Source organism: Ammospiza nelsoni, unplaced genomic scaffold, assembly GCF_027579445.1.
Source record: "Ammospiza nelsoni isolate bAmmNel1 unplaced genomic scaffold, bAmmNel1.pri scaffold_40, whole genome shotgun sequence".
Classification (NCBI taxonomy): domain Eukaryota; kingdom Metazoa; phylum Chordata; class Aves; order Passeriformes; family Passerellidae; genus Ammospiza; species Ammospiza nelsoni.
Window position 1 is genome coordinate 1,355,145 of NW_026683188.1, and position 11,166 is coordinate 1,366,310.

Consider the following 11,166-nt stretch of genomic DNA (forward strand, 5'->3'; position numbering starts at 1 on the left):
GGGGCAAGTTGGACTCTGTCTCTTGCTACTTGCAAATAATATAAAATCTTTAGCACCCATGTATCCTTTGAGTCTTCCATGAGTTGGGTTCTGGATTTTCAGGTCTGTTGTGTTACTTTGCATGTCCTTCAGTCGTCTGGTGCAAGGCCTCAGGAATGGGTCTGGAGGCACTGTGGAAGTGTTTGCTGGGAGGTTTGTGTGCAAACGTGGCCTCAGCAGAAGAGTCTGTGGCTATGACTTCCCCAGCCTGAACCCAGACAGAGCTGATTTTCAGGACAGCTGCTGGGTTTGGCTTTGTTGTGGATAGGTTTTTCTCCACAGCCTTGTTTACTTCTCCCCAGACCTGAGCTTAGGCAGCTTAACTCACAGTGCCAAGTTCCAGTCCAGAGGCATTTTCAGGGCAGGGTGGGCTTGGGTGGTTGCAGCTTCTTTATACAGTTTTGTCACAATGGGCAGAAAGTCCTTTATAATGATATTTAAGCCATTAGCCATAACATTCCAGTCTCTCATTAGTCTCTCAGCTGTGAGGAGCAGCTGAGAGAGCAAGGGTGCTTTAGCCTGAAGAAGAGGAGGCCCACTCTAGCTATTTTTGAGTAATATTTAAGCTACAGATGTGTCTGTTCGAACTGTTATTAATGTTCAGATTTTTAGCTCCAGGTTTCAGTATGATCCATCTTTGAATTGCACAAGGTAGCCATATAGTTTGAATAAAGTCCAACTGGAGGCCTAGCTATACTAGCTACTTACACCAAACAAGCACTTAGCTACTTTCAAATAATGTAACATTTTTAGCACCAGTATATGCCTTGAATCGGCCAGGAATTGGGTTCTGGATTTTCAGAGTCCCATTGTTGCTCCTTCCAGTTTTGTTGAGGCATTGTCGCTCACCTGCGACATCGTCCCTTGGAAATGGCGTCTGGATTGCCAAAGAAGACCGACACCTCGTCTTTGGTCCAGGGAAGGACTGAAGCCTAATATTATGAGTAGCCACTGGGGCTGTGTTAAGGCTGGCACTGCCCTGGTGTCCCTGCTCTCCCTGCTCCTGTTGTCCAGCAGTGCTGTGAAGCTGCAGAGCCCCTCCCCAGCCCTTTGTGCCGTGCTGCTGTTGCTGGGGCTGTCCTGGTGCAATAGGGAACACTGTGGGATGCTTCAGCTGTGTCTTGCCTGGCTGTGCCAGCGGAGCCAAGTGAAACCAATGTACAGCTGAAGCCCTGAGCATTTGTTCTGTCCCTTTCCCTTTGCCACAGGAATTCCTTCTGTCAGGCTGGGCACTCACCTGTGCTGCTCTGACCATCCTGCCCTTGGGCACCTGGGCATGTGCGGGGGAGAAGCTCAAACTCTGCCCAAAGCCTTGAGAGCCACAGCTGGTCCCAGCTGGAAGAGCTTCCAAAGCAGCTGTTCTCTCCCAGCTCCTGTGTGGACACAGATGCAGCCCTGCAGGCAGCACTGGAGCCAGGGCCACAAAGGTCCCTTGCTGTCTGCAGCTCACTTGGCTGAAGGTGCCCCACTGCTGAGGCTCTGTCAGACAGGAGATGCCTCTGTTTTCTTCTGTGGAGGGCTCTGTCAGCCCAGACAGAGAAAACAATTAACAGGGAGAAGTAAAACCTAGACACATTCCTGTGCACCTCACTCTTGGTACAACTTTGTTTTCTTGCACCTCTTGGACTCACCCAGCAGCGATATCTCCTTGCTGTGAGTTCTGAGTGTTGTGCAGGGATGGAGTTCAGGCAGTTCTGAGAGCTCCTCCCCATTCTCTGGAAAGGTCACTGCCTCAATCCAACAAAACTTAAGAGGAAACAAATGCCCAAAGAGCAGAAATCCTCAACCATGTCCCATCCAATCACGGAGAAGCCAATGGGACAGAGCCATATGGCTGGAGTATGTGTATTCCACTCTGTATTATTAATTTACTGGTGCTAAGTGTTTCAGCAAGTAACTTCCAGGGCTTCCAGGACTGTACTAGACAATGTGATCACAAATTGTTCACCAGTGCCACTTGTTCAAGAAACACCTTTCTGAACAAGCACAACTCTAAGGCTCTAGCTGGTTCATTTTTGCCTTTCAGCTGCTTCCCTCTAAGTTCCAGAGGGAGAAGTTTCTCATCAGGAAGAAGGAGGCCAGCACTGGGGGGGAGTATTCTGCCCAGAACTGGCCCATTTCTAGACAGGAGTGAGACTCGTCCAAAGGTAGGGTAGCCTTTTCCTGCTCTTTTCCTTTCTGTTTCACATGAAGTTTGAAGAGGGTGTGTGTTTGTGACAGGCTTGCCTCCAGCAAAATACCTCACTGTCCAGGTCCTGCTGTCATTGCAAGGTGCTGGGAGTAGTGAACTGAGAGTCCTGATCTGCACTAAGCCAACACAAATACTGTTGAAGTGAGGGGAGAACGACCATCCTATAATGCATCGAACTCCGATTTATTGATTGATCAGTCACTTTAAATAACAGTGTTAATTACCTTCATGCATATTCCAAAATCCAGGTTTACGATAGGCTAACAGAGAAAACTCTAACCACTCCTTTTGTTTTACAATACCGACAATTGTTTACACAAAACAAAACCAGTGTTCCCACTGTGATATGAAAGGTTCCCAAAACTTCCACATCTGTTCCCAGGGTGCCATCTTTTCCCAGAGAGGGTGTTACACTTGTTATGGGAAGACTGCCTGAGAACCTTATTGTTTATAAAGTGATGCCTGAGAGAGTCTAATTGTTTATAGAAATCAGGCTGGGAACTGCTTTTGGAACTGCTTTGCAACTACCTTTTACTTTTCTCTCAATTGCATGGCTTCATGGCCTTTTTCTTTAAGCCATGCTTGAACTAAACTCCCGACAAAATACCCTCTGCTGAAGCTGCTGGGCTGTGCTGGAATGTAGCTGCCATTGCTAAAACAATTGGAGAAAGGCTGGGGACACAAAGGCACAAAATTGCCCTTTGCCATTCTCCTGCTGAAGGAGCCACCTCTTGCTTTGGTGTGGTCACCATCAAATGCTTGGGGTCACAGGATTCCCTCCAGAGTGGCAGCATTGGCCTTTGAAGGCCAAGGATCTGCAGGAATTACTTCAGATTTAACAAAACAAATTGCATTACTGCTTTGGGCTGGAACAATGTGTTGGACCCTGACGGGGTGTTAGATTTTACAGGCTGCCACATGTATAGGAGACTGGCCCTGGGCAGAGGGGAATGGATGTGCTTTATCTGGATCAGTGCCTACTCAGAGGTGTGTTTAAAGCTGCTTTTCTGGCAGGACTAGCTTGGTATAAAGCACAGTCCAAAGGGGTAGGTGACTGAGGTGGGCTGTTGAGCAGGAATTGGCAGCAAGAGACACGGAACACAATCCAGGTTAAGGATTGTCCTGGAGAGGAGCCTTGGGAACACCTCAGGGAAGGGCACAACTAAGGGACAGTGTCCTGCAGCCACTCCCTTCAGCAGAATGTGTCTGCTGTGAAGTCACAGAGAAGACCTGCTTGTGTCTCTGCAGTGACAGCAGTGTGGCTGGAGAAGCAGTTGTAGAGCGGAAAACAGAAACCATTTAAATTTCAGTCAGGGAAACATTTTCTCAAGTGAGGCTTGTGCCAAGAGTGGCTGGTGGGAGGAGACAGGAGGGAATCCAAATCATCTGGTTTAGAGTTTTGGAGAGCATTTTGGTGCGCTGGGGTTGATGATATCAGTGTGCTAGAAAATGCATGTCTGCTGTGTATGTGTACCCCAGAGGGCAGAACCTGGCCTGCTGGCTGCAGGCAGGAATGCCCAGCAGCCCAGCTTGCCTGCACAGGCAGCAGGAAGCCCTGGAGAGCCAAGATTGGCTTTTCATACTGGAACCACACTGTCAGTCAGTGCTGGTCCTGTTTCTCCAGGCAGAAAATGCCTCTGAAGCCCGATGGTCAATAGACACCGCCTGTCTGTGTTTCTGTCACTTTTGGCAAGCTGATTGCTCTCATGGTTTTATGATTCTTGCTTGCTGCTTTACTGCCCATTTAAATTCTCTTTGCCATCTCCTTGTTTTAGGGATTGTCTTGCTGTGTTCATTCCTTCTTTTGCTTTTCAGATTTGCTTTTATTCCCAGTAAGACCACAGTGTTTGGTCTCCTGTCTTGCTGCTCTGCCTGCCTGACTGTATCCCCAGAAGGTCCCTACCCAAACCTGATCTGCTGGAAGGGAATTTCTTCCTTCCCCCACAGAAATGGGCTGGTTTGCTTTTAGGTAGCACATTCCCCCTCTGGAACATGACCACTTCATGGCTGTGTGCAGGCAGAAGCCAGCAGGTTTTTTGGCCTTGTTGAATATGCAGGTGACTTGGTTCAGGTGCTGTGTCTCCATCCTGCTGGTGCTGACCTGCTCGGCCCTTCCTTCCCAGCAGGCACTGCCCTACTGCCCCTGGCCAAAATTCTGGAGCCAGAGAGAAGGGATTCAAGTTCAGCCTTGTGAATGATGTGCCTGTGCCTGCTCAGCTGAAAGTGCTTTGGAAAAGGGGCAGGGGAGGGATGTTAGCAGGCCATGGACAGGTCTCCTCTCGTCCTGTTTCCACAAGTGGCAAAATCATAATTTCATGTCTTTGCTGCAGTTTCTTCACGTGGTGAAGGTCTCCATGGAGAGCTCACCTCACTTCCAGCTGGTGAGCTCCAGCGATGCGTACCGTGCCGTGCCGCCGGGCGCCTCTGGCCCTGTGCGCATCCGCTTCACCCCCAGCAAGAACAAGGTGAGGCTGGAGGAGCCAAAGCAAACAATGATCTCCACAGCCATTGTTTTCCCTGCACTCTGGCCCCAGCCCATTGCATGCTGTGAGCTGGACTCCAGGCCTGGGCAGGCAGCCTGCAGCCAGTCACACCTTGGCACTGCTGGCAGGCACTGCAGCCAGGCCTGACAGGCTCTGCTTCCCCTCCCTGCACATTGCTGAGCATTGCCAAGGGAAGATGCACAGGAAACAGGATGAAAATGACAGAGGGCTGTTGATGGATGTTGGGCCATCTCTAGGTCCAGTGGAAGGGGTTTCATTCTGATGGAAAACACCAGAGGAACAAAGAGGTCAGAGAGCTTTCCTCCTTCCTGGACTGCCAACAGCTTCCCTGCCTGCCCCTGGGCTGGAGCAAAGCCGGTGCTCTTTCACCCCCTCTGTTGTGCAGCCTTGCAGCTGTGCTGTCCCAGAGCACAAGTGAGCATGGCACAGCTGCAGGGCCAGGGCAGAGAATGTGCTGTGCCCGTGAGCCCGGCCTGGCACAGGCACACTGGGCCCTGGGTGCCCTTGGTCAGCAGGAGGTTGCTGAGCTGCAGGGCACTTGGACACCTGCCTGAAGGAGCTGGTGTAGGGCAGGTACAAGCTGCAGGCAGAGCTGTGAGCCCAGAGCCCGTGGCAGTGACACTGCTGGGGCTCTGTCTTCATGCCTGTCCCTGTGCTTGCTCTGTCAGCTGGCACCCATTCCGTGCCAAAGGTGCTTTTGCGGGGAGGTTTGAACAGCAGTGCTGAGGCCCTGGCAAGTCTGATCTCAGTGCTGGGATCTGGAGGGTTCATGTTCTGATCTGGAGGCTTGTTCATACGGAAGGGTTGAGGGCATGGCATGGAAGGGAGGAATCCTTGCAGGGAAACAAAGAGAGGCCCTTTCCAACAGCATCCTGCTGCATCTTAGCACTGTTCTTCTCCTGACTTGGTTGGACAGGCAAAGTTAGAGGGGAGTTGTGAGCCAACTGATGTTTCTGCACCAGGCCAGAGGTGCAGGATGACTTTGGGTGCAGCTGTTTTCTCCTCTTCCTTTTGCTGCTTAGAGTCAGTTGAACACTTTGTCCTATTCTCAGACAGTGGGAATATAGAAGCCCAAAGAGCAATGCCCTGTGTTCCCCAGCTCCATGTTGCTTAGAAGGGGCTTAGGAATTCTTTAACATCATTAAAGTTTAGAGTAAAAATGATGGTGGCCTAGGGCTGTTTTCTGTATGACCCAAGTGACACAAGAGCTGAATGCCACTGAGACAGATTTTGCAAAGTGCGCTGGTGCCTTTAAAATGTGACATAGTAGTAGAACTTAGTGTTCATGTGAGGGTGCAATAGGTAAATTGATGCCTTTGGAGGGGTATGGGAAATGGTTTTTCTTCTGCCATGGGGATGGCACTAAATGTCCTGTGCTGAGCCAGTTTCTTTTCCTGCAGGATTATTGCCACGAGCTGGTGTGCCTCACTGCAAGGGAAAGGATCGTTGTGCCAATTCGGGCCATTGGTGCCCGAGCTGTGCTGGACTTCCCTGCCCAGCTGGACTTCTCCAAGTGTCCAGTCAAGGTCAGCACCCAGCAGACTCTGCTGGTGCGCAGTGTTGGTGCCCGGGCAGCTCGGTACCAGCTGAGCACGCAGAGGTGAGGCAGCTCATCTGTCCCTGTGCAAACACCTTTGGGTGAGAGCGGAGCTGGGAAAGAGCTACAGAAGTAACCAAGCATTGGATCTGCTGCCCTGCAGCCTGGCTGGAAGTGAGCAGGATGGAAGGCATCTGCTCTTGCTTTCAGTGGCCTTGGAGCTTTCTGTGTCCCAGATTTCCTGGAGGCTGCTGGAACATGTTGGGAGCTGGCTTGCACCCTGCTGAGCGTAAGCAGCTTCTGAAATGCTTCCTCAGCACTGTCAGGGCTGCCTGCTGCCCTGTGTGGTAGCCGGGAGCTGGAATGACTCCTCCCTGCAGGGATCTCCCTGTGCCTTGGGCCATGGCAGGCAGTGGGATGGATCAGCTTTGGGCAGCAGCTGCTCTGGGATGTCCCACCTGAACACCCAGCAAGGCCCTCAGGGCTTTGCAGATGGGCCAGCCAGGCTGATTCTGCAGCTGCAGCAGTGTTTGTAAAACCTTGTGTGAATAATCCATGCCAGATGGGCAGCAGCAGCCTCAGCTCACCTCTCATGGCCATGCTGTGGGGCACAAGCTGTGCCCCCAGCTCCTGTGCACAGAGGGCTCTGGTGCCTCCTTTGCACAGCCAGCAAAGCGCTGATGTGGGAGTCAGGAACTGTGCCAAGGACTTGGGCACCATCCCGTGGGCTGGTGCCATGGCAAGAGACAATCCTGGCCCAGCCACAGGGAGAAGGGCGGATCATAGGGGAGGCAGAGCTCAGTGCTCAGCACCACAGCAGCGTGAGGCCTTGTCCCTGCCGGCCTGAGCCATGTGCTGCAGGATAATGGAGTGGAAGCAGGAGAGCTGATGCTGGCTGCTCTGCAGCTTTGGAGCTGGGCTGCTGCTCCTGGGCGGCACTGGCTCAAGGCAGTGAAGAAATGAAAGCAATCTGCACTGGATGATACCAAAGAGATAAGGGAGATGGGTAAAGAAGAACAAGGGAGTTATTCCTTAGCAAGAGAAAAGTGGTGAGCAGGTGTGCCCATAGTGGAGAAACAATGATGCTGCCTTTGTTTTTGGAGGAAAAGTGCTGCTTTTTTCATTTGGAAATCCAGAGGGAACCTTTCCCCATCAAATAATTGATTCTCCTCTGTCCCTCCCCCAAAATGGCCATGGGGTGTTTCTGCATAAGCAGCTTTCTCCTTGAGCAGGGGCAGGTGTCTCTTGTTGAGATGTGCAGAGCAGAGCCAGGGGCAGTCCTGTGAGTACAATAGAGGACACAGCTCACTGGTTCTTGATTTTGAACCAAAAGGCAGAGTGGGCACTGATTGGCATCAACCATGAAATCAACTGGTGAATGTTGTGCAGCTTCAAGTGCTGATTTCAGTGGATGTTGGTGGCTTTTGGAGTGTGTCTGCTGAGTTCAAGGGCAGGTGAGGTGCTGTGCTAGATTCAGGACAGCCAAGTTTGGTTGTTGAAGCTCTTGCTCTTGGCTGTGCCAGCTGGTGCACTGCTGACAAGCTGGTCCTTTCCTCTAGGATTCATCTGTGCCCTGGGTAGAACTGTTGCTGCTCTTTTCAGAGGATGTTTGGGAATGCCCTGGATTCGTGTCTCAGAACAGTGTCTGTAATGATTGTGTGGGTCAAACTCTCTTGAGAAAGCTCCTCCATGGGAACAGCAGTTGCAGCTCAGAAGGAGCAAAGCAGGGAAGCTGTGGCTGGAAGGGCTGCTTACAAAAGTTTGTGGGGACACCTTGATGTCCATGCCATTGCAGATGGGGAAACTGAGGCACGGAGCCATGTCTGGGTGTGTGTTCAGGGTCCTTCATGGGACCCCCAGCAACCCGGGGGCTTCTCCTGCCTGCCCTGTGCCCAGAGCCCATCAGGGGCTGTTGGCTGCTGCCCCTTGGCTGGAGCTGCCTCCTGTGCCCAGGGCCCTGTGCTGAGCACACGGGGCTGTGTTGGTTGGAAACCCAGGGTGCCCTGAGCCCGGGTTTTGTGCCCCCGAGCCACGGCAGCCGGACCTTTGCAATGCCTTTAACCGAGCCATTGCCTGCTCTGTCCTCAGCCTGCAGGGGCAGCGTCACTGCACCGAGTTTACACTTCGACCTCGCTGAGCTCGACTTCGGCGACATCTCCTTTGGTGAATGTTCCCTGGGCTGGGACACAGCCTCAGGGATCTGTGCCTTCCAACAGAAAAGCATCCCTCACTCCTGCTCTGCCCCAGCAGCCTCTTCAGGCTGTGAACTGCAGGGCTGCTGCTGCTGCTGCCTCAGGGGGCATCTTGCCATTGTGAGATCCCATGGAAGCAAGGAATAGAAAGGCAGAATTTTCTGGTGTCTCTGTGCTGCTTTAAAAGACAGATGTCTGCCAAGGAAGGTGGGAATCTTGCTGCAATGGAAAGATGAGCCCCTCGCTCCAAATGATTATCCCTTTGAAATGACAGGGCTCCCAGGCAAAACTGTGGGAAAAGGAATAACAGTTCTTTGCTAGACTATCCCAGGAGAGCACAGACAAGAAGGCAAGAACAGACATTTCCCAGATGCCAAGTCCTGTTTTTCCCCTTTGGTGGAGGTGTGGTGACAGCAGGAGGAGCTGTGGGCTCTGGCAGGGCAGGGATCCCCCCCAGCCGGTGCGGGAAGGGAAGGGAAGGAGGAAATGCTCCTTTTGCAAAGCCCCAGAGGGCAGGGGAATGTGGGCAGTGCCCAGCAGCAGCAGCAGCAGCAGCGGGGCAGGCAGGCAGGGTCGGTGCCAGCGCTGAGCTGCAGCCAGGGCAGCCCCGGGCCAAGCACAAACCTCCCGCAGCAGCAGCGGCCGAGCTGCGACCCCCGAGCGGGAGGAAGGGAAGCTCCGCTCCCTGCCCAGCCTCAGCTCCCGCTGCACAGCCGCCCACGGCATCACGCCACAACTCCCAAAAACCCCCCAGGGAAAAGCCCAGCCCAGGGCCAAAACCGCCCAAAACCCCCCAGAACCCCTGTCCCCCTTCCCAGACCCAAGCCTAAAGCCAGAACAATGAAGTTCATGAACTTCTGAAGGAAACTCATTGCCTTTCTTGAGCTGCTTCTTCCCCAGCCTGCATCACCACGGAGGCGCTTGTCAAGTTGACTTTGGAAGGAATGAAACAAGAAAGGCAACAGATGGAAATATGGGTCTGAAGCAGGAGACTGATCCTGCTGAATCCAATTTCATGCCTAAGGTCTCTTCAGCTGAAGGCAGCTGTTGTATCTTTGCTTCTTTGTAACTGTTGACTGTTGTCTGCGTGTGCTGGCCTCAGTCTCATTGGAGGTTTTGACATCTGGGTTTGTCCTTTTTGTGCCTCTCTTGCCTCCCTGCTGGAGTCCCTGCTGGAGCTGGCAGTGCTCACTTGGATGGGCACAGAGAAGCTCTGGGCTGCAGCTGCAGTTGTTTTTCCTCCCCATCTGTGTCCCAGTGACTCTTGGTGAGCAGGCCTGGGGAGAAGTCTCCTCCCCACAGAGCTGGCCAGCCCAGCCAGATGTGCAGTGCAGAGCAGGCTGTGGCTGCTCTGCGCGCTCTGCAGGACATCCCCTCCACGAGTAGCTGCATCTCTGGCTTTGCAGGATGGGAAGCAAATCTCAGAGCCAAAGTGGGGTAAACCCTTGCAGGCAGCACTCTCAGTGCGCAGCACGGCTGTGATGTCCCTGTGTGTGGGCTGAGGTGGGACCTGGTTCCTGATTGCTAATCTCAAAGCAAGGCTGGGCTGTGCCCCCAGCTGAGTGGGCTCTGAGCTGTCACGTGCTCAGTCTGTTTGGCCCAAAGCAAGAGATGCCTTAAGGATCCTGCAGAGAGAAGCTGCATTAGGGTGCTTTGCATCACGTTCTAGTTCCTGATCCCATCCTCACTTTCTTTTGCTGTAGCTTCTTCTCACTGACAACTCACTCTTTATATGTGTTGAAAAAGGTGGGAGTGTTGGCAGGCTGAGCAGGGAATTGGACCGCTTGAATTCTCAGAGTAAATGCTGGGTCTGGGTGCACACTCATCACTGAGAGAGAACTGGTGCTGGTTTGGGGCAGGTGAGGGAGCTCGTCCCCATCACAAAGAGAGAAGCTTGCAGTGTTCAGCAGGGCTAGGAGTGGGCATTTTCAAGGCTGCAGTCTGGAATCTGTGTCAAAGGGAACTAAGTGACGATTAATTCCTCACGCAGCTTCTGGGTGAGCTGTAGTTCAGATCATAAAGAGCTCAACTCCATTCCCACTTCGATCCTGCCAGGATCTTGTCCCCAGGATCATGCCCTGCTGGGTGCCTGAATGGCTATTTGTGTCCTTGCCCAGGCTTTCCCTACACGCAGCGCTGCCGCCTCACCAACAGCTCCACGGTGCCCCTGACGTTCCAGCTCCGCATGTCGGACGATGGCACGCAGCCGGCTGTGGACAGCGTGGATCAGATCCACAGGGACACCGACCCGGCCTGGAGCAAGGGAATCCATTTCCATGTGGAGCCCAGGGAGTTCACCATCAATCCCAGCAGAGGCACCATCCTCCCCCAGGGACACCAGGACATCGAGGTACGGCAAGAGCCCAGCCACAGCCGCTGCAGCACCAGGGCTGGAGCTGCACTGCAGGGTGGGAGGGCTTTAGCTCTGGTGCCAGCTTGGAGCATGCTGGCACTGAGAGATCTGCACTGCTGGGAGGCCTCTGCTGGCTGGCTTAGTCGGGATGTTCCTCAAGGAGCACTGTTTGCTTTCCAAAATCATATGCTGAGCTCACAGACCTTATGGTCAAGGCGTGAAACCATTCTTGTGTTTTTGAGTGCGATTGATTTGATTGTAACGGGGCAGAGCAAGGATGAGGGCAGAAGGTGGCTGTTAGAGAGATGTCATTGTATCAAGCAGTGAGCTTTTCTTCTTGGTGTCATTTC